General features: G+C 45.5%; 1 protein-coding gene across 3 annotated transcripts in view; it reads left to right on the top strand.

The window, feature by feature from the left end:
• fhit (fragile histidine triad diadenosine triphosphatase) overlaps positions 1–23,859 on the top strand; it is a 533,523-nt gene that overhangs the window by 386,832 nt on the left and 122,832 nt on the right. The window lies entirely within an intron of this gene.

Below are 23,859 nucleotides of genomic sequence, written 5' to 3'. Positions count from 1 at the left end.
TATGGCGTCCCTGGAGCCTGAGGATGGCCATGACCAGCCCTGTCTTGGCGTGGATCACCTGCAGGAGGCCATCACCGACGAAGCCTGCATAAATTTTAGCATTATGCTGAGGTCAGTAAGGCTGGCCAGGCTGGCCCAAATGGATCCACTATCCTGCCTGCCTTCATTCCAGCCTGAGAGGGTGGGTTCCTGTCGGGGTGCTGCAAAGAAGCGGTCTGCCACACAGGACGGAGACGGTGTCCCCGCAGGAAAACGGCAGAGGAAGGCAGACGACCAGCTCTCCTCTAAGGTTGACCGTATGGCTGCTCATATGGAGGAAATGAAGGCACTTCTTCTTAGCCTGCAGCCTGCTGGGGGGATGACACATGCTGCTGTTGCGGCTGCTCAGGGGTCACCGCTGCCACCGGACAATGCTATCTCCATTGCAGCTTCATCTAGCCAGTTTAATGGTTCCAAGGTCGGGTTGACGACTCCGACTGCACCAGGCTCCTCACATTCTTCAGCCTCAGATTCACGGCGAGGATCTGATGACTCCTCCATGGGGGCAATCATCTGGGCTGCCCTGGCACGCCTGCAGCTTGACGCTCCGAGTCAAGGAAAAGCTCCTAGCACTTTCTACAGGCGCAACCCCCCACCGGCGAAGACTATGGTGCTGCACTCTCCTGATTTTTTGGAAAAGCTGCATTCCTGCTGGGGAGACACGTCAGCCCTCACCAGGCCTGGGTCGGATGAGCGAGCCTTAGCTGCCATGGAGGGTTCTGAGGCAGTTGGTCTTCTCCACATGCCAACGGTGGAACCTGCAATTGCTGCCCTGATTGTTTCTCCAGAGGAGGCAATGAAGTCGGACCCCAGGTGCCCTTCTGCCCAATTTAAGGTCACCGATGACTACGTCTGCAGAGCTTACAACACAGCAGCGCGCATCGGCTGCCTTGGAAACACCCTCTCTCATTTCCTTTTGGCCCTCTCATCTTCCTTGCAGGATGCTCAGGTGGATGACTACATCCGTGACTTCTGTGATGCCTCACTGCAGACTTTTGCCTGTCAGTCGAGAGAGTTGGGTCGACTTATGTCGACGCTTGTCCACACTCGTCGTCACGTGTGGCTGGCCCAGTCACCCCTGACGGAGGCGACTTGTAGGGTCCTTCGCAGGGTGCCGGCGGAACCTGGTGAGCTGTTTGGCTCTGCAGCTCTGCAGGCATTGGACCGCACAGCCGAAGCTGATGAGAGCGCGGCTTGCAGGCCTTCACAGGAGGGCGCCTACCTCCAGCAGGCCGAGAGCCTTTCCATCTGCCCCTCAACGTCCTCCACAGCTGCCTCCCCAGAGTGGTCGGCGGCCGTCGCGACGGGATCCTAAGAAGCCGGCAGGCGACTTTCGCTCCACCGTGCGCCACTCACCACGTCAGCCCCAGGCCTCCAAGCCTGACCGCTGTCCTTCCAGTTCCTTCGGGGGCCGGGGGCAGCGGCGCTAGGGCCACGGGGCTGGTCGTCGGCTGCTTTTCCCAGCAGCAGCTCAGTCACTGGGCTGCCTGCTGTCCGGACCCCTGGGTAGTTTCCACCTTGACCCGGGGCTACGAATTGCAGTTCCGACGCCGGCCCCCAGCCTTCGGCCGGGTGAGAGTGACATCCATCGGCGACCCGGCCAAGGCCCATACCTTAGCCCAGGAGCTGTCCACCCTCCTGGACAAAGGTGCCATCGTACCGGTGGACCCCCTCCTTCATCCCGGGGGCTTCTATTGGAACTACTTTCTCGTCGGCAAGAAGGATGGCGGACTACGGCCCATCCTGGATCTGCAAGGCCTGAACAGGTATTTAAAAGTTCTGCGATTACACATGCTGACTGCAGCAGATGTTCAGTGTGTGGTAAGTCCCAACGAGTGGTTCATCTCCATAGATTTGAAGGATGCCTACTTTCATGTCCCATCATCAGCCCTTTCTGAGGTTTGCCTTCCAGGGTCACCATTACCAGTTCAGGGTGCTCCCCTTTGGACTCTCCCTGTCCCCAAGAGTGTTCACCCGTTGTGTTGCGGCAGCCTTGGCGCCTCTGCAGGCGGGAGGCATGAAGGTCCTGCCCTATCTCGACGACTGGTTGGTGTGCGTGCATTCCCGTGCCCAGGTGATCCGGGATACCAACCGTCTTCTGCTGCATGTGGCCCGACTGGGCCTCACTGTCAACATTGCAGTGGCGGCTACACCCAGAGGTTGTCAGGCTGATCTGGTGCGTTTTCGGCAGGGCAGAGGTGGATCTCTTTGCCTCGAGGGAGTCAACCCATTGTCCCCGATGGTTTTCCTGGATGGAGGAGGACAGTCCTCTGGGACAGGATGCCTTGGCGCACAAGTGGCCCAGCGTGTTCTTGTACGCCTTTCCACCGCTGCCTCTGATCCTCCCGATGCTGCAGCGGGTCCTTCATTGGGGCCACCGCCTCCTCCTGGTAGCCCCGTTCTGGCCAGGGAGGCCCTGGTGTCCACTGCTGCGGCAGCTCTGCTGCAGCTCGCCATGGCGTCTCCCAGGAAGTAAATATCTCCTGTCACAGCTAGGGGGTCGGATTTGGCACCCCGACCCCTGCCGTCTCCAGCTTTGGGCCTGGCCCTGCAGGGCCCGACACGCTTCTGACCGGTTGCACTGAGCCTGTCCAACGAACCATCTCGCATGCTCGTGCATCGTCCACCCGTCTCCAGTATGAGAGCAAGTGGAGGAGGTTCTCTGCCTGGTGCGCTGACAGGGGTGACGACCCCACTTCTTGTCCGGTTGCCACCGTTCTGGACTTTCTTCAGTCTCTCCTGGACGACGGCCGTGCACCTTCCACTTTGAAGGTGTATGTGGCAGCCATTTCATGGCAGCATGACTTGATAGACAATGCTACTGTAGGGTGCCAGCGGCTGGTGTCTCTATTTTTAAGGGGGGCATTAAGGCTGTGGCCCTCGGTGTCCCCCAGGGTTCCAGCATTGGACCTCTCCCTGGTGCTGAAGGCTCTGTCTTCTTCACCTTTTGAACCTATCGCCCAGGCTGACCTCAAGTGGCTGTCGTTGAAGACAGCCTTTCTTCTGGCCATGACCTCAGCGAAACGGGTGGGGGAGTTGCATGCTTTGTCTGTCAGTGAGTCCTGCCTGCGTTGGGGGCCTGATGGTTCAGGGGTGACCCTGTGGCCTAATGTTGCGTTTCTGCCCAAGACCCTGCCCCGTGGCCATGTCAACCGCCCTATTCACCTGGCGCGGTTTGATCCCCCAGCGGCTGATGATGAGTTGCGTGCTTTGTGTCCCGTGCGGGCCCTGGTTGCCTATATCAGTGCCACTGTACATCTGCGGCAGTCAGACCAGTTGTTTGTTTGCTATGAGGGTCATAACAGGGGTTGTGCCCTCTCCAAACAGCGCCTTTCTCATTAGGTTGTGGACACCATCTCTTGTGCTTACATGGTCATCGGTCGAGCATTGCCGACGGGGGTCAGATGCCACTCAACACGGGGTGTCTCCACGTCCTGGGCTGCCCTGAGAGGCGTACCCCTGGATGACATCTGTGCTGCAGCCTCTTGGTTGTCGCCGGGTACGTTCCATCGGTTTTACCGGCTTAATGTTGCTGCCCCCCACCCATTGGGCGTGGTCCTTTGCCCTGGGTCTTCAACCTCTCATCAATAAGGTGGGTTATGGGATTCTTCATGACACTGTTGGTATATGTCATCCAGTGCTTAAAGCACCGCCTCTGGCAGTCAGCAGGGACGAAATAGAATGAAAAGTTACAGTTGTAACTACGGTTCTATGAGTCCCGGATGACCGCCAGAGCGCTCTGTCACTCAGAATCCTTGCGCGTTCGCGAGAAGATTTCGGGAGCCGATTGCCTGCTGACACCGGAAGATATAGCCTCCCGGGTGTCGTGCAGGAGTCACAGGTGACGTTGTTGTTATTCATACTCGACATGCGCTACCGCGGGCGGAGTTATCCAGTGCTTAAAGCTAGGGATTGACCGATATGGATTTTTTAGGGCCGATGCCGATACCGATTTTCTGATCATCAATCTTGGCCGATGACCGATACGGCCTGCCGATATTTGGAGCCGGTACTACTTTTGCTCCCTCAATTTACATGTTAAAAATTACACTGATAACAAATGTTACGAGTCTCAATTTAAAAAGGAACATTTATTGAACTTAAAAAAGGTGAGGTAGAACAAGAACAAGTAGTAGATTAACAATATTTAACAAATATTAACAACAGGTGAGGTAGAACAAGTAAAGTGCTGAAAAAGTGTCAGCCAGTGCTGCAGTAGTCATCTCGCTGAAATGCTGCCACACTGGATTGGTTTTCTGAGTCTCTGCCATTTCTTTAAAAAGAATAAACAAAAGCACATATCAGTGTCAATCTCTGGTGCAATCATCTTACATTCATATCACCCACATTATGGTTAACATATGGTTAACTTTGCAAGGGGGAAAGGCTTCCACATCTACACACAGTCTTGATGCATTCCTTGCTGACATTATGAAACAGATATAATCAGATCACTAAATGACTTTTGTTTTGTCAACATATTTTAATAATTTACGAAAACAATAAACCTGAAAATAGCCATCAAAATAAAATGCTTGATTTGTAAGTTAAGACTGCCATCAACAAAGTATAAAAACATTCTCTCAGAGTTAAAGCTCTCCTTCAGTCAGCTCATATATGGCTGTGAGACGCGTGTGTGCGTGTGTGTGCATATGCGTGCGCGCGGGTCATCGAGTGGGACACGGACACACACACACCCCTCCCCTCCCCTCTGTGCTCCTCCGAGCTCGTATCGCTCTCCCCTCACAGCCTCCCACCTCCCTCTTATTTTACGAAAATAGTTCCCGAAACGTGTTTCTGAAAACATTTTATGCAAGAAATAAGCTATGCAGTTGCTGAATCTGTCTTTATTTTAGATCGACAACGCTCAGTTTAAAAGATTTTCAAGAGCTTGCGGGAGGAGGCGGCGTCTCTCGACACTCGCCGCAACGGCATGCACGGCTTCTTACATGTCTTACATAGACAATGAATGGGAACGTCCCGCTCCGGTAAAGGTAAACTCAGGCAGGACGGCGTTGAGTTTCCCGGTGTGTCCGGGACTTCCACAACATGTACAAAGCAGTAATAGTGTTTATTACGGCCATGAATGATGACACGGTGTAAATGCAGCGGGTGCTGGTCGGATTTACCTGCCACAACCCCCTCTCCCCGCTGACGCCGCAGCCTCAGCCAAAATCTTATGCTGAACTCAGTTAAACACTTGAGAGCCCTGGTTTTACCTAGTTTCAAGGGAAACGGAACATGTATTTGACATTTAGTGTTTCCACTTTCAAAGCACAAGGCAACATTTCAGCTCAGCTAAACAGTTAAAGAAGTTTAAAACTCACCGTTGTTTTGAAGACCATGCTCTCACTACTGCGGGGGAGGGGAATGTCCGGGCTCGTGTCAGCGTTACCAAGCAACATGCAGCTGCCTGCCGCGCCTGACTGTAAATGCCGGGAAAAACGATCGGCCCAAACAGCAGTCTGCATCGGCCGATACCGATACATTCAAAAAACGTAAAAATCGGCCGATAGTATCGGTCAGCCGATAAATCGGTCGATCCCTACAAAGCACCGCCTCTGGCGGTCATCCGGGACTCATAGAACTGTAGTTACAAAACTGTAACTTTTTGTTACATTTCAACGGGATGAAGACAGCGAAATGGAGGAAATCCGTAACTTTGCAAATGTTACGGAAGAAGAAAGGAGAACTCTCTCCTTAGAAGACATTCATGTAGCGACAAACTTTCTTTAGAGTTTATGTACAGCATACGGATGGATTCTTTAGCTCCCGAAAGAGAGCAAACGGACATACAGTAGTTACGTCGGAGATGACTGCATCCACCAAAAAGCCACAGACGAAATGAAAGTCCGCCTGGACCTCTTATTTCATCGGAGCCAACGAAGTCTGCAGGAATACTTTTCTGTTAACATCCAAGTTAACTACTTTGCTTAGCTAGCTAAGCTAGCTCAGTACTGTCGTTTTAAAATTATATGCACATCGAAACTAAGCTGTAATGGGAGGTTTTTGGCTCGTAATGTGGGCATCTGATTTAACAGTAAGGTGCCAAGGGGCCTGTTGCCATTGCTTGAATTGACTGTGATGCTAATGGGTTAGCAACTAGCCTACCTGAGAACAATAGGCTAGTTGCTAAATCATTAGCACTAGCTACTTAGATGGTGCCCTGCAGGCTAACAGATACCAGATATCACTGAGTGACATCTGTAGGGGGGAGGGCTTATCTGAATGAGATGCAAATGAGCACCATTGTGTTTCCTTTCTCGCCAGGTGAGGTGAGGTGAGATTTGCAAATCTTTCATGCCAGTTTTCTCAGTGAACGGTTTTCAGAGAAGCATACATTAAAATGGCCACAACTTCATCAGATTTCCATGTGTTAGACATCATTGGGAAGCTTAGAAACTACACTTTCAGAATCTGTGAATAACTCAAAATGCCCCGAGGTCGACTTGTTCCTTGTTTTGCCGTGGCTGGTCACATATGGTCTGTGTGGGGCTAGAGAGAGAGCCTGCTGTTTGCAGAACACTTAGGAAATCACATGGTACTCAGCGGGGATTAGCGACAGGTCAGGTCCGGCAGGGCTGGGTTACGGAGGAAGGCAGAGCAGATCGCAAACAACTGGCAAGACAGGCGGGGCTCCAGTTACTTATTCTAGCAGTCATCCAGTCGATGTTTGGGTTATGTTTAACTAACCAGGAATGCCCTAAAACCAGAGGTATGAATGGTGAGTCAATAACAAACAAGGAAATGAGTTCAAAATGGTTACCGGACAGCAGGAGCTGGACTGGGCAGGTGCGTGTGGTGACTCGAGCCAACAGTCTCTCATCAAGGGCGCTAGCCTCCAGTGGCTCTTCTAGTAACTCCGTGGGCAGCCCCAGCTGTTTAACTAAAGCGGTGTCTAAAAACTCTCGTCAGCGCCGGAATCGATGAGCGCAAGGAGCTCCAGTGTCTGGTCCCTCCAGCAGATGGTGGCAATGTAACTGGGTGTCCACAGTAGAGGCAGGTGTTGTTTGCGCTTCGTTGGTCCCGTTCCACCGTGCTGAGCTGGTTCCATCCCAGTTGCATAGGCTTGTCCTCGTTCTTCTCCCTTCGTCGCTCACGGCATCGATTGTCTCTATGGATGGTCAGAGAAATTAAATCATCCAAGTCTTGAGGCACAGGATGTGATACCAGTTCATCCTTTAGTACTTCATTTAATCCGTTGATAAAAACGGCCTGTAGCGATGCCTCATTCCACCTACTCTCTGCCGCCAATGTCCGAAACAGAAGGAACCTGGGCGACGGTGCTACCCACTACACCACCGTGCAGCCCTATTGTGATTTATATTAACATATTTTTTTAGATTTAAAAAGAGCAAAATTTCAATAGCAGGTATCAGTAAGAGAAGGTTTTGCAGTCACAACCAAAGCAATACCAATGTTACATGTAATCATAATAATAATAATAATAATAATAATAATATTAATAATACATTATATATTTTATATCGCTTATTCACAAGCTAAAAATCATCTTGATCATCTTGGTAGCATTTCAACCGTATATTTCATTTAAACTGCAAATGTATCCAATTGTAGGTGCAGTTACATAACGATTGTTCATCAATGGTTCAACATCGAATTGCTGTGAGCAGAAATTGCCCAAATCCCACTGGAAGGTAAAGCAATGCTCTTTTCTCAATGGGTCGGCATGTGCAAAAAAAACAAACAACCAAACAAACCCTGAGAGTTACTGTGGTGTTATGTTAATCTCCAACCTATAGAGAAGTGCATTATTAAAGCCCTTACAGCCATCTTTGGTTTGCACAAAGCCCCAGTGATATCTGGTTGAGATGGGGATTTAGACCAGAGAGTTGTGTTTGTTATCCTAGATGATTCCTTGTAGGTTTTTGTCTTCTTTTTCTCGGCTCTCTCCATGGAGACGGCGTCGGCCCGGTGCTGCGATGTCACAGTGTATCTCCGCAGCTTTCTTTCCTCTGAGTTGCGGATTGGCTCAGGGTGGCTTAAGACGGTCTAATCCTAGCTGACAGTTAAGTAATTATTGTGGAGGCAGGCTTTGCCCAAGACACTGGGTATTAAATGAGGGCCATGGTAGCTATTGACAGGAGATGGGGGAATTCTATTTTTCAGCTTTGGTAGCGTGTGAAATTGGACACTTCAGGCAAAGCCCACCTTGGATGCTTTAAAGTTTGGCCATTTGTTGTGGATCAAGTATTGTCACTTATAAAGTGGTTTGTTCTACTTTATCTGCTAGATCTCCATATAAAATCAAACAAAGAAGAAGAAAACAAGCCCTGCTTTGGTCGACTGTGGAGAGGATGTCGTTACGGACATGCTGCCTTGTATTCCATTGAATCAAAAATGTCAACACTCCACCATAAGTGAAATTCCTTGTGACGCAATTACATGTGGATGTAGACAAAAATCTCTGACGCATTAAAACCTGGCATATTAAAACAAGTTAAAGAAACATGTTAAAACATATACTGCTACCAGAGGATCTCCGCTCATATTCATCACCTATTTAACAATATATGCAAAAAGAATAACAAATAATGAATTTCTTTGAATATCTATGTAAAAATCAAATAACTGGCCACAAAGCAACAGGTAGCATTTCACCTTCAAACTCGCTCCATCAAATATAAACTCACAGTCATCAGTTTAGCCAAAGTGCTGAAACTCAAATAACACTGCTGTAATCAAATAAATAACATTATGATTATAATAATAATAATAATAATAATAATAATAATAATAATCAGTCTATATTGTGTTTACTTTGCCACTAACTGTATGGTCTCTGTAAAAAAGAGAATCAATATAGACATATACAAAAAATAAATAGTAATAAATATAAAGAATAGTAATAAAGTAATAATAACAGCCGAATACACTAACTATAAAGTTGTACAGATTATATAAACATTAGTAAAATTAGATTAAGATTAAGATTAGATTATTAACATTTAGTTAAGTAGAAAATCGATATTGCCAATGATATTGCAAAAGGAATAAGAAGATGCACATGATATTGAGATGGAATATTGCACAATGTTGAAAAAGTAGCCTTATATTGCATATGATATGGATATTATGGATATGATTATTGTCTATTGTTATCAGTGTTGGTTTAGTTACCTAACCGTAACCATAATTATGAGGGTTGTATTTCTTTCTTTCTTTTTACTGGTCATGAAAACGGTGAGCAGTTAACAGTGTTGTAGAAGAAAATGAATTACCTCACCGTTTTTATTTTATATCTTATATCTACCTTTGAATTTGATCCTAAGTGAAACCTTTTGGTCTCACCCATAAAAACTCTGAGAAACGTCACAACTCCGACTTCCCAGGAAGTCTCTTTCCTCACAAGACAAAGGTTTATTGAGTCAATGCAAATCCACTCATCACACCTTTCTCTGCTGTTTTCTGTAAACTCTGTATCTAACTCTGCCCAGAGTCCCACTCTAGTCCGAAAGGATTCTACAGCATCGCTGTGCACTTCTTCCTCCACAGTGATTAAACCTCATCTGAACCAGCCACAGACTTGGACCTGAAGAGCTTTTCTTCCACAGTGTTCGTGGTGAAGGAGGAAGCGTTCATGCAGGAAGCAGCACGGACACATCATAGACGTGCTTTCAGTTTGGAATTACAGTTCAACAGGTGATGGTTCCGACCCAGAATGCACTGTGGCAGGTCTTACCGCAGCGGTGCATGTGCACGATTCAATGTGTCAGATGCAAACTCTTGACAAAGTGAAGAGAAAATAGGACCCTCTGCATCCCGTCAATGTCATATTAATATGAGATCTGCTATGGACTGTTTAGATGTGAATCATTCCATTAAAATGCAGATAAAAATCTGACATGGTGCTCTGTAACTGGATGCTGCCGCTGCTCCCGGACCAGCGCTCGGTGCCGACTTTACTTTTGCACACACTTGTATATCCATCAAAAATTACAGGTCTTTATGTCACTTTTATGGGGCAGATATGGAGTAGTGTGTGCATAATTCCAAGCACTGCATCTCCTCCTAATATGATTATTTATCCTTCGCTTTTGTCTGCTTTTTCATACCGGTTGGTATTTCAATTATAAATCATGAATGTACCCGAGCCCCTGAATAATAGACCAGAGAGGCTGTATGTTTATAATGGGGATGCATAACAGCACGCCTGCTTGCCCTTGTGTTCAGGTAAAGGTTCCCCCTGTATCATAGATCACGCTGGCACTGGGGAGCTAAACAGCTTCGCCTCCTCCCACAGGCCGTATAGTGGGCGCACAAGTGTCAGTTAAGGCTGAATGATTGCATAAATGCAATCTGATTTTAGACTCATTTTGTCTCGAGTTGGTGCCAGTTGCTGGTGGTTGTCAGCTATTTTCCTCCGGTTGTTTGTTACCTGCTACCGGTTCTGGTTAGGACACATCTTCTGTTGAACTGTCCTCAAATGAAGGTGTCGTGTCTCGTCAATAGAAGTCACCGCAGCCGTCATCGCCATCGCCCTTCATATTCTCACAGAGTGGCTCTCTTTGACTTATCACTGCCAATCCCTTCTAAAGACTATTCCACCACTCATCGTCTCAGACAATGACTTCTAAAACAGAGTCTTCCACGTTGGCACAATGCCTGTCAAATCTCAATGGAGGGTATTGAAATGAAATTCAGATTCTATTTCCTTCCCCCGCTCTGCTTTCCCACCCCTGTTGTTTTTGTGATGCCAGGGATGATGTATGTTTTAGCCTGCGAGTGTTGCGAGTGAGGAGACGTTTTGAAGTTTGAGGCGGACTCCCGATGAGTGCGAGGCTTTGTTCTTCTGAAGGGAACATGATGGGGAGCACTTATTCTTCTCCCATTCTCTCTGTGCTGCTGTCAGCGCTGACTGCTGGCTGCACGCTGAGTGCCCGAGCCTAACTTCTCCTCATTGGCAGGCATCACACCTTCTTCCCCTGCTTTGCTCCAGGCTGCCCGTGCTGACTCCAACACACGGACAGCCAGCCACGCTTCGCAGGGAATCCTCTTTTTGCCCAGTGGTTTGAGTCCAATCTAAAACGCTGCTGCTCAGTACAATCAGGCCCATTTGACGTCTGTGATGATGTAGGCAAGGGGGGTATAAGGAAAAACGTAAACATTTTAAAGATTTTCTTTGAGTATGTTTTGTCTATGCGTACAGTCGAGAGATGACAGGAAGGAAAGGGGAGAAAGAGCTCCTTTGGACTCGAGCCAGAGACATGGCCATGGTGTGATCAGTGTAGTGACTATAATTCCTATTCTGTAGCTGCTGACAGTGCTAATTGGTCTGGATTGTTTAGATGTGTGCTCAGCAAATACAATATTCCCCAAGCTTATATATCATGCCGTGTTATTTTCCATGTCTGTCACTTCCAGTTTGATGACAAAATGAAAACAAATACTGCCACATGGAAATAACCAAACAGAGTCAGAATTACTCGCCTCTGTTCCCCAATCAATGAGTCCTGGGATTACTGGCATGAAGTGAAATTGGCTGAGGCCAGTCGGCTCGTAACAACACACCACCCAGCGCCCGTCGGAGGTGTATGACGCTCGAACACAAATCTCACACACGGCTCCGAGTCAGCATCTTTACAAGAGTGAAGTCAGACAGGGACTAATGGGTTGTTGGGGGGCAACTCTTTTTTTTAATCTGTCTTTTAAAACCAAATAGTTTGGTTTAGACAACACGACTGCATTAGGTTCAGTAAAAAAAAGTCATTGTTTGGATTAAAACAACCATTCAAACCACCTTTTTTTGACCCGTCCACCACCCAGACCTCCACAGACTTGATAACAAAAGTTATCTCAGGACACGTTGAGCAGGATTAAAACACATTTCCAAAATCACCAGGAGCAAGAGTTACAGTGTGACTGGGGCGAGAGAAGAGTTCCACACTGTGGCTCAGTTGTGTGGTAAAGTGATTTTTTTGGAATTGAAGCAGCATAGCAGCTTCAGCAGGTCGATGGAAGCCTGAAGGTCATCGTCTTCTCATGTGCACACACCCAGCTGTGCTGGCCAACACTCCAGGAACATCTCTGCCTTTTGACCAACAACACCTGGTCACTTATTACTCATTCACTAACATACAACAGGTATGTGAGTTACTGACAGTCAATGAGTGACCTGTGAGTGGACTATGGCAGCTGAAGCAGGAGTATTTCAGCATCATATTTGGACTCAATTTAGCATTGAACATTGAGGGGAACACATTTTTTGTCCGGATCAGACCAGAACTCAGGTGCAGACCAGAGGTTAAGTTTGAACGGACTGGTTTTATTGACATGCACAAACAGAATGCGATTGTGAGAGGCCGGAGAGTCAGCTGAGTCAGAGTGGGAATGAGGTCCGGGTTCCAGTGCAGGCTCAGGGCGAGGTGGTCTGAGGTGAGACAGGGAAAAAACGGGTTAGCAACAGGTACTTCACAATCGTGAAAGTTCAGGTTTGCTGGCTTGATCTCATACAAGGTGATTCAACGATCCGGCGGGGACTGGAAGGTTGGCCTGGCTTATGGAGGGTGAGTTGATGATTGATGAGGAACAGCTGTGCTGAGTGGTGTGATGAACCGCAGGTGTGTAGGCAGGAGCTCCAGTGACCACGCCCACCAGTGGCTTCCAGATCCTGCGGGGGGGAAAGCAGAACACAGAGACGGACACTAAGGCCCCGTTTACACAAAGGGAAAACGCAGATATTTCCACGCGGTTTGGCCTCTCATTTACACAAAAACACTATTTCTAAAAACTCCGGCCAAAGTCGAGATTTCGGATAACGCTGGTTATGCGTTGTGTCAACTGGGAGAAATAGTGTTTTAGGTTCTCAAGCGTCACAGGAAGTTGCACGTGTTATTCGTTTTCTCAATGGCATGGCTTTAGCCTTCTCCCTACACTGCCGCCCATAGGTTTGGCATAGTTATAATGGCGCTCAACGGCGGATTTATGCATCTTGAAAGATGTTGTGTGCGCAATGTTATTTTTTAAAATGTTTACATGTACCCCGCGACATGGCCTAAACCAAAACACACCAAGCACGCAGCAGGCACACCAAAGGGGAGAAAAAGAATACAAAACTACATTCACACACATACCAAGGAGGCCAGGGTCACGGCCGGAGGAATTTGACATCTGATCAATTGCAGTTTTCCAACACATTTTCATGTTTCATATTTGGGAGGCTGTGGCCTCCCCCCTGTAGCAATGGCACTTGATTAATCTAATCCATCTCTTCAGCTACAGTTAAATGTGAACAGTGATGCGTCGGTATCATTTATAGACAAACCACTGCTGACGCTACATCACAAACCTCATTCAGGTTTGTCCGAAGCTATTGTCACTTAATTTACTCAGTAGGACATCATCTTTATGTTACCTAATTTCTTGTCTGGGGGTTCATTTGATAAGTGGCAATTAATGGATCCATCACAGTAATGTCAACTTCAGTCAGCCTGGAAGCTGTAACGCTGGCTGCTCAGGGTAGCTCACCAGTTCACCACACAGAGGAGTCAGTGACTGTAGCTTCTGGACTGTGAGGATTCCCCAGTCAAACTGAAATGACAGCAGTGTCCAGTTACAAGAGGGATTCAAATCAAATCCTTTGCATTTGATTGGACCACGAAAAGTGAGCGGGCTTTGATATCATTGGTCCTAGCTCATGTAAGCATGCATCATATTGTGTTTTACAGGAAAAAAGATACGTTTTGCCCTTGTTTTATTTTGCTATAAAACCTCCATCCTGAACCCCTCCCACAAAATGATCATTATGTAAACAACAAACATAGCCATTGGTAGGACTCATTGATGTGCAATAAGTAACCAGGCAGCGAGCACGCAGGTAGACAGGCAGGCAGACAGACAGACGGGCGGATAGACAGCCTGTTATCGATGAATCTGGCTGGTGGACCAATCTAAAAACAGCTGGAGACTGATGTTAGTAAGACTTGTAGTTTCTGGAAGTCAAGTCACAACAGCCTGAACATCTGTATCAGTCTCATCCATGTTTGTCTTTTGTGGACATTGTCTGACAATGTTACGTATGTAGCTATCTACACTCTTAGAAATAAAAGTGCTAAGTAGAACCATATAAGGTTCTTCGGCTTGTCCTCATAGGAGAACCCTTTTTGGCTCCAGGTAGAACCTTTTATAAAGGTTCCACCTGGAACCCTTTTGGAAGGTTCTACCAAGAACCCCACATAAAGGGTTATACCTAGAACTGTGTGTGTAAGGTTCCACCCAGAACCCCCCATGAGAGGTTCTACAAAGAACCCACGCAGGGAGTTCCACTAAGAACCCTTTCATATTTCAAGGGTTTCATCTAGAACCTGCACAGGGAGTTCCACCAAGAACCCTTTCATTTTTCAAGGGTTACGTCTAGAACCCACACAGGGAGTTCCACTAAGAACGCTTTCATATTTCAAGGGTTTCATCCCTGCACATTTCAGGGTGGCCTTTTATTGTGGACAGTCTAAGGCACACCTGTGCACTAATCATGATGTCAGATCAGCATCTTGATGTGGCACACCTGTGAGGTGGGATGGATTATCTCAGCAAAGCAGAAGTGCTCACTATCACACATTTAGACAGATTTGTGAACAATGTTTGAGAGAAATAGTAATATTGTGTATCTGGAATGAATTTTAGATCTTTAAGTCCATCTCATGAAAAATGGGAGCAAAAACAAAAGTGTTGCGTTTATATTTTTGTTGAGTGTATGTTAAGTACATACATTTGAATTCATCAATCATAAATAATACAAGCAAACACTCCTATAATGCAGAAAGAAAAGACAACAAGCATATATTTGGATTTTCTCTAAAAAAAAAAAGCATAATATAAAGTAAATTTTCCCTTACACTTTTGGATCTTGCATTACAGCGCTATTATTTCAGTGGATTATGAACTAAAGATGTCACTCAGCTGCTATTCACACAGCTCAAGATGTCTTAACTCTGAGCTTCTATGTTTATCCTGCCAACTGGAAGAGAAAAGAAACAAAGCCTTGAGGGTGTCGCTAATATATGAAGCTCTTCCATCTCTCCATCATCCACATATAGAAACATCACACCAGGAGCCCCCCACAGAACTTAATTTGCTCGCCCATCTACTTCTGCAGCTGGTGTGTGTGTGTGTGTGTGTGTGGGGGGGGGGGGGGGGATTGGAGGACACAGCAGTAAGTCCAGGGACATTAAAGTGCCTGGGGACTGCAGGAAGCCTCAGTAAAATACATTATTCTTCCGTCTTTGTCTTTCCATCTGAAGACGGGGAACATTGTGTCTGAGAAGATTTCAGGTCATTTCAGACCTCCAAACAAACTCCTGAACCCTGAGCGGAACCGTATGTACCTGTTCATCGTGAACCCAACGAGCTCCAGCTTCACTTTGCCCTTCGCCGTCGGATTTCTAGGCCTAGCTAGATTTCTAGCCCTACCGGTCATTATGGTGATATTCAATAAACATACATTAACAGAATCAATGCTTTCTATTCACCACACCACAATGTGAGCAATACACCTGAATTTAAATCATCTGGAGCTGCTGGGGAGGAGCTCAGTCCTGCTCTGCTAAACAATGGAGCTCAAGTTAGTGACGTTCACAGAGGTTGCATGAGGCCTGGTGTCTGTCATGCACACGTTGACAATGACAACTGATGGTGATTTGTGATTTAAAACGCACTATATATATATATATATATATATATATATATATATATATATATATAAATGTGTACATTAAGTTGCTGCTGATGATATTAAAGCGGAGTCTGTGCCATGTGGCCTTTTCCTGCTTCCACTCCTGTGCACATAATGCTCACAAATCAGATGTACAGTCCTGATTTCACTGCAGCCAATTTGTGTTTAGATGAATGCCTGTGTCAGTAGCTGTGTGTGTCATTTTGCAGGGCATGATGGGGTGATGGGGGCCATTTTAGGCCAGCTGTAATCAGGCAGAAAGAGCCAATTGTTGCAGCAGCAGTGATGGATCTCTTTGTTTTGGCCGTCCAGGATTTGGAGCTGCCAAGGGAAAGGGCATTTTGATTTATTTGAGGGCCTGCTGCCTTCATCACAGCCTGTTATACTGGGACAGAGAGAGAGCGTGTGTGTGTGTGTGTGTGTGTGTGTGTGTGTGTGTGTGTGTGTGTGTGCGTGCGTGCGTGTGTTTGTCATTCTCTTCACTCCTATTTGTTGTAGCAGTGAGGCTCTTCTCAAAGCAAAGAAAGACTTTCGACAGTTAAGCCCGAGTGGCACACGAGGATCCAACACATTTACTACAGACACGTAAATACACTATATTGCCAAAAGTATTCACTCACCTGCCTTGACTCCCATATGAACTTAAGTGACGTCCCATTCTTAATCCATAGGGTTTAATATGACGTCGGTCCACCCTTTGCAGCTATGACAGCTTCAACTCTTCTGGAAGGCTTTCCACAAGGTTTAGGAATGTGTTTATTGGACTTTTTGACCATTCTTCCAGAAGTGTATTTGTGAGGTCACACACTGATGTTGGAGGGAAGGCCTGGCTCTCAGTCTCCACTCTAATTCATCCCAAAGGTGTTCTATCGGGTTGGGGTCAGGACTCTGTGCAGGCCAGTCAAGCCATCCACACCAAACTCTCTCCTCCATGTCTTTATGGACCTTGCTTTGTGCACTGATGCACAGTCATGTTGGAACAGGAAGTGGCCGTCCCCAAACTGTTCCACAAAGTTGGGAGCATGGAATTGTCCAACATCTCTTGGTATGCTGAAGCATTCAGAGTTCCTTTCACTGGAACTAAGGGGCCAAGCCCAGCTCCTGAAAAACAACCCCACACCATAATCCCCCTCCACCAAACTTTACAAGTACTGTTGTCCTGGCAACCGACAAACCCAGACTCGTCCATCAGATTGCCAGATGGAGAAGCGTGATTGGTCCCTCCAGAGAACGTCTCCACTGCTCTAGAGTCCAGTGGCGGCGTGCTTTACACCACTGCATCCAATGCTTTGCATTGCACTTGCTGATGTATGACTTGGATGCAGCTGATCGCCATGGAAACCCATTCCATGAAGCTCTCTTCACTGTTCTTGATCTAATCTGAAGGCCACATGAAGTTTGGAGGTCTGTAGAGATTGACTCTGCAGAAAGTTGGTGACCTCTGTGCAATATGTGCCTCAGCATCCACTGACCCCGCTCCATCATTTTACGTGGTCTACCACTTCTTGGCTGAGTTGCTGTCGTTCCCAATCGCTTCCACTTTGATATAATCCCACTGACAGTTGACTGAATATTTAGGAGTGAGGACATTTCATGACTGGACTTGTTGCACAGGTGTCATCCTATCACAGTACAGGTGAATGAATACTTTTGGCAATATAGTGTATTTTAAAACATCGTCGTAGTTTTAGGCTTTTAGTTTCACTTTACCTGGCATTTATTCATTTGTTTTAACCCTTTAGAATAAAAAATCTACAAAAATGAAATGTGAGACAACAAACTGTGGGGGTATTAAGGACTGTTTACCCTTCTTGACAGTTTGGCAACAAATGAATGCACATTTTCTACAATTCTCAGTTGGTAGAGTAAAAACACTAAATGTTAAATATGGTCCTACATCTGTGGAGAGATTTCATGAACAGACAACAACAAATAAACAAAAGCAGTATATATCAACACACAAGTGAAAGCATTAAATATGTTTGCATGGTTGAATTTGACCATAATCCATGTATTCAATTGAATTGAACCCCACCCACATCCATCAACACCACACTCCCACCTGGAGCAATTTCCTGTTGTTATGAAGTCTACTTCATTTGGTCATTTTCTAGTGTGAACAGCCCAGAGAATCAAACTATATAAGAATTAGTATGTAGTGTGAAATTGGTGTGATACTGATGGGATGAAGAGGAGGAGGAAGGTCACCGAGGTGGGTTTTTTTCAGGCTCTGGTAAAGTCATTGTAGTAATGTAAAAAGGACAGTGTGGCATTGGGAGTGGGGTTGGGGGGGGGGACAGATGTTTTCCTCTAAGAAATGATTGCATTTGCAATGTAAAACCAATCTGCGATGCCTTGTTCTTATTACATGCACCACGACCCCGGGAGTGAATCAGACAAAAGCAGTCAAATAACTGTTGTGACAGATAATAATGGGATATGAGCAGATGGTTTTCTCACTATATGGAAATGCTTGGGCTCTTCAATCTCATCCTCCGAACCCCCCCAACTGGAGCAGCCGGCCGGAGACGGAGGGGAGAGGCTGCTCAGAGCTGAAGATAAGATTGGCCCAGGCAGAGACATATGGGAAGCTCTCCCCTCTCTCACCCACACAATGGTTGTGGGAACGAAATCAACCACCGCTGGCACGCTTAACGCCCGTCGTCAAGCGACCGGGCCATTTGGGATGAGATGAATAAAGGTGGTGTTGTGTGTGTAGATGCACATCGAAAGGTGCTGTGCGTCTTGGCATACAGTGAAAGGAGTGAGGGATTGGCACCTTGTGAAAAGTTACACTGTTTATTAGGCTGAGATGATGATTAGTAAGCCAGCCTTGTGTATTGTCTATTCCCTGATTGAGTTGAGGCTGCAGCCAGCAGCAGAAAAATAGCCGTTCTGGGGTCCTGCTGCCCAACGTCTTACTGAGACACTGATTACCGTCATGTTGGATAATTCTACAGCAATGATTTGTCTGGTGCATATAGTTCAGTAAAATGAGTGTTGAGTTCACAGTGCTGGATGGATGAAACCTCAAACATTATCGTTCTAATCTCAAAGATCTTCATTCAATGAATGTCTGTAACTAAACTCACAAACCACTTTATTCATCTGAAAACCAAAGTATCTGTGTAGTTTTCTTTCTTGCTTCAGGTCCAAATGTTCACATAGAAAGTGTTTAAATTCTATTAAAATATAGTGACTGCCCTCTAATGGTTGAAACGCAGCAATTGTAGTTTGCTATTGGCTGATCTGGAGTCAGGTGATTTCAATGGCGGCAGCTTTAGTCACCAAACAACCTCCCCTCATATAAGACCAGCGTCTCCCTCTCTGCAGACTGGAGAAAGTGAAACTCTTAATTGCTCATCACTAGCATCACACACCTCAGCCTTGTAAACTCAAATTCACAAATGTTTTTGGACCTTATAGATTGCCTATTCATTATCATAACAATAGCCTGCATTCTAGCAATTCACACTACCATTTAGCATTAGCGCTAGCAATAAGCACAAGCTAATGGAAGGGGCCTTCATGGACAATCAAAAACAAGCTACAGTATAAGTTAATGTACATTTTAGACCAAGCCCTTTAGCTCATGTGGTGGTTTTTATGTTCTTCAACTGGAGCATAACATTTACTAGATAGCTAGCTAACTAGTCAGCCTCTAAAGTAGAACTGAACAATTCAAAGCTTCTTCCAAACACTTTCCCATTGTAGGAAAGCTTATTCCTACCAACAGACAAGGTTTTATAATGTTCTGATGGTTTAATTGCAAGTCCGCAGTAAAGAGAGAAAAGACCTGTGATTGTATTGATACACTGCTAATACGGATGTCAAAAATCTTTTTTATATTGAATTATATTATACTTGTTTCATATTAACTTAAACCACCCCTTGTCATAAAAAAAACAATTATATTTGTTTTAAAAAATAGTAATAAAAAGTATTTTGTTTGTGCGATACAATGGCAAAGGTCAGAGGTCGTGGCGCACGGGGCTATTGCTTACTTTGTTTTGTGTGTCTTTCCAAGCAGAAAAGAAAGGTGGACTGGGAACACACACTGTTTCAACAAAGACGGACGTTGCAGTATTTTGTTGTGGAGCTCAGTGGAAATGCTACGTGTCTGATATGTAAGGAAAAATTGGCGGTTCTAAAGGAATCCAACATCAAATCAAATCATTACTGGTGTAAACAGGAGAACTGTGTACTGGAGAACAGGATGGGAAGTAGAAGGGAGAGGAGAATGTTGACATGGCCCTCCTATGAGATGACTAGACCATCAGCGGCCCTAAGCTAGTTTGAGTTTGAGACCCCTGTGCTAGAGAGTGTAGTAGGAGCTAACGCAAAACACTCACTCAACTATTGTGTAAGAAGAAGGAACACTCTCTGGTAGCCTCACTAGTAAACAGTGACTATGGCCAAACAAATAAAAGAAAAAATGTGATGACGACAGACAAATGTGACATCCAAAAACTCACGCTTACAGTTTATAGCCATAGGTGGCGCCAAAGAGAACGGAATGGCGGTCTTAAGATTGTAACAGTAAAATAGTGCATTTGTCAGTGACTAATATCACAAAGGATTTACATGATCTTCCTAATCTGATATGATCCAAAGCTGTCATATTGACAGTGACTTGAGCTGGCAGACACAGGAAGCCACTGTCTGTGCCAGAATTCATCAGCGCCTATACTTTCTACGTAGACTACGGCTGTTCGGTGTCTGCAAAAACATAATGTTAATTTTTCATAGAGCAGCTATAGAGTTCATTTTACAGTACGGTGTCACCAGCTGGTTTGGAAACCTAAATCAAAACAAAATTACAGATTCTCAACCTGCTCAGAGTAGCGGGCAAGATTATGGGTCACTCCCCCTGTACCAGCACTTTAATCTGTACCAGCACTTTAATCGGTACCAGCACTTTTAATATGTACCAGCACTTTGATATGTACCAGCACTTTAATATGTACCAGCACTTTTAATCTGTACCAGCACTTTAATATGTACCAGCACTTTAATATGTAGCAGCACTTTTAAACTGTACCAGCACTTTAATCTGTACCAGCACTTTAATATGCACCAGCACTTTAATCTGTACCAGCACTTTTAATCTGCACCAGCATTTTTAATGTGTACTAGCACTTTAATATGCACCAGCACTTATTGCACTTTAAATGTGTACAAGAACTGTATTTTTAACCCTTATCTGTACCAGCATTTTTAATATGTACTAGCACTTTAATATGCACTAGCACTTTAGTGTGCACTGCACCTTAAATGTGTACTAGCACTATACTTTTGACTAGTAGATAGGGCAAATTGCACAGCTCAGATCGTCTTGCACTCTGGTCCCTATCTGGTTACCAGTTATGTACTTTCCTTCTATGTAAGATGATTTATTGTTTTTATCCATTGTTGTCTCCGTATGGTCCATGTTTGTTTATGCAGCAGTACCCTGTCTCTAAACCAAATTTCTCCCACGGGAGACAAATAAATGAACTTGAACTTGAACTTGAAAGGCTTGGTAAAGTTTGGCCACACAAAACAACGTGGTTATGGTTAAACAAACCGTGTTGAAAACAGTCCAACCATGCACCCCAACCTCCTCCCTGTAGGCAGACTCACATTACAAGTTTTGTCAACAGCCATAGTCCAATTTTGCTCATAATTCATTTTGGAATTGGCCTCTTCAGTACACACAGTGGAAAGGAAGTGGAACCCTCAGGGTCCTCCATTACACAATGAAGTCTGTTTGCAGGTTCACACGCCTGAATAATGTATGCTTCGGTTCACGGCTCTTCTCCCCATCCCCCAAACATACAAATTAGCCTCACCACCTGCCAAAATGAGACGGAAACAAAGGAAAGTTCATGAGGAAGCATAAAAACAAAACTTTACCAACCTAAATGATTCCAAAGTGCGGTGACATGGCTTTGGTGTGTGCATTGTAATGTAGAAATTAGTGAGTCTACCAGAGACTGGACCATAATCCTATTTCATTTTACCCCCGTCCATCAACACCACACTCCCACCTGGAACATGTATATATACATGTATATATATACACGTATATATATACATGTATATACAGCTTAGTGTATGCAAATTTTCAGCTTGCAGTGGAGGTCAGAGCCTGTGTGAGTTTCTATACTATTAATCATTATTTCTTGCCTACATTACCCACAATGCAACTGGGCTTATGGTTTGTTATATTTATATACGGTTAATGGAAATTAGTTAATGAACCTCCAGTTTTCACATTACTACAATGACTTCACCAGAGCCTGACAAATATATACAGTATATATTAATACATGTGAAACCAAAACTATATAAAGCAGCAGACCCCGCTGTCTGCCATCCTTTTTCTCTTCAGCAAATGGGGATTTGCCCACTGACTGCTCATCTCCACGGATAGAGAACCTCGCCAGTACATCGTCCCACCATAATCACCTGAACAGATCTCCACCACATCCACCTTCCAGCGTGGTGATGAGAGCGAAATTAAGCTTGACATTGGTGCTGTTGCGATTTCTGCCACACCTGCCAACACTCCCCCGCTGCCTCAGGTCGTCCCTGCTAAGACTCTAGATGAAGTAGATGGTTCCACTCGGGTTATGGTGACAACACGTCAGAGGGGCTGTAAAGTGTTACACAGCCCACCAAACATCACAATCAGACTCATCACTCTCTCACACAAGGTGGTCCGTGCCGTGCCCCAGCACGTTTGACCCACGATGTCCGGTTTGTTTGACTAGTGTGATGCTCATTAGCGTGCTCAATAACGGCCCTTGGTATAGTTGCTCATGCACAATTACAAGTACCCAAGTGGACGTGTAATCGATTCAACCGTTCTGCTCATTATCGCTCAGTGCTCTACTCAGACCCCCCCCCCCCCCCCGCGCTATTGAGATGATTTTTGACTGAAAATATTTTTCATGACTGCAAGACAGATGGATTCTGGGTCGGGGCTGGGCATGCTTCAAACTTGTGGTGCGAGTGGTACCAGAGGGAAATTGGACATTTACCCACTCTAACTAACCCTGTATATATATATTATGTATATATATATATATATATATATATATATTTTCTGCTTTGAAACAACATAAATCCATGCGTGTGTTGTATTACGACGTGATGATGTAACAAAGAGGTAAATATGCTCAAACCAATCATTTACATGCACTTCTATTTTCTTTGTGTTTCGGTAAATGTGATAGCATTGCAGCCTCCTCTCCAGATCCAGATCAAACAGACCATACAGTGGTGGATAACTTGGTGAGGTTAATGCCTTTGTTGAGACATTATTCATCCAGCGACACAAAGTAAACAAGCTCTGTCTGCTTCTCCGCTCTCCAGCCTCAGCCTGCCTCATCTTTCATGTGGGCAAGCCCCATCACTATGACAGCGCAGAGGAAGATATCTGGTCATGTGACAACCGGTGCCGTTCGAGTGTTGCTTGCACGCACGCACACACACACACACACACACACAGAGAGAGAGAGAGGGGGAAAAGCAAACTGATCATTTGTGCCCGTGTTTGTGGCTCTTGAGATGAATGGCTCCCAGACGAGGCCACTGTGGCATGAAATGCTAAGATGTAATCATCTTCTCGCAACAGGATGCTGTTCCATGAACTCCAGCGTCTCGGTCCCTTTTTGTGTCGTTTGCTGCCTTGTTGACATTCTAACACCTGTTCCCCTGATTTGTGAAGGAAATCAAAGTATATGATTTTTTTTATTGATTGAGGACACTTTCTTATCCTGAAATATTCCTGGATTAAAAATCAACACGCCTTTAACAAAAAGAACATCACCACAGGTCATGGTATCTTAGTTTCAGTGTTGATTTTACTCTAAATTTCAAAATCAGTAAAGAGCTGCTGTTATCAACTCAAAATGTCTTTTTTTTAATGAGTGAAACAATTATTTTAAGACAAATAACGCCAACATTTTCAAATTTAAACAGACATGTAGGTTTGTGTAACTTCGCCTTGGCCAGTGCTTTTGTTTGGTGCCGTTCTCTCCAGAGAACTCCTTCTCACTTTGTTCCCTTAAGCCACTGTCTGCCTCCTCCATTGTGAGTCAGCAGTAATGAAATGTACCTGGCTGCGCTGGTCAAACACTTTA

This window comes from Eutrigla gurnardus (genome assembly GCF_963514095.1).
Source record: "Eutrigla gurnardus genome assembly, chromosome: 2".
In the NCBI taxonomy this organism is placed as follows: Eukaryota; Metazoa; Chordata; class Actinopteri; order Perciformes; family Triglidae; genus Eutrigla; species Eutrigla gurnardus.
Note: the sequence above shows the minus strand (reverse complement) of the source record. Positions and strands in the feature narration are given on the sequence as shown.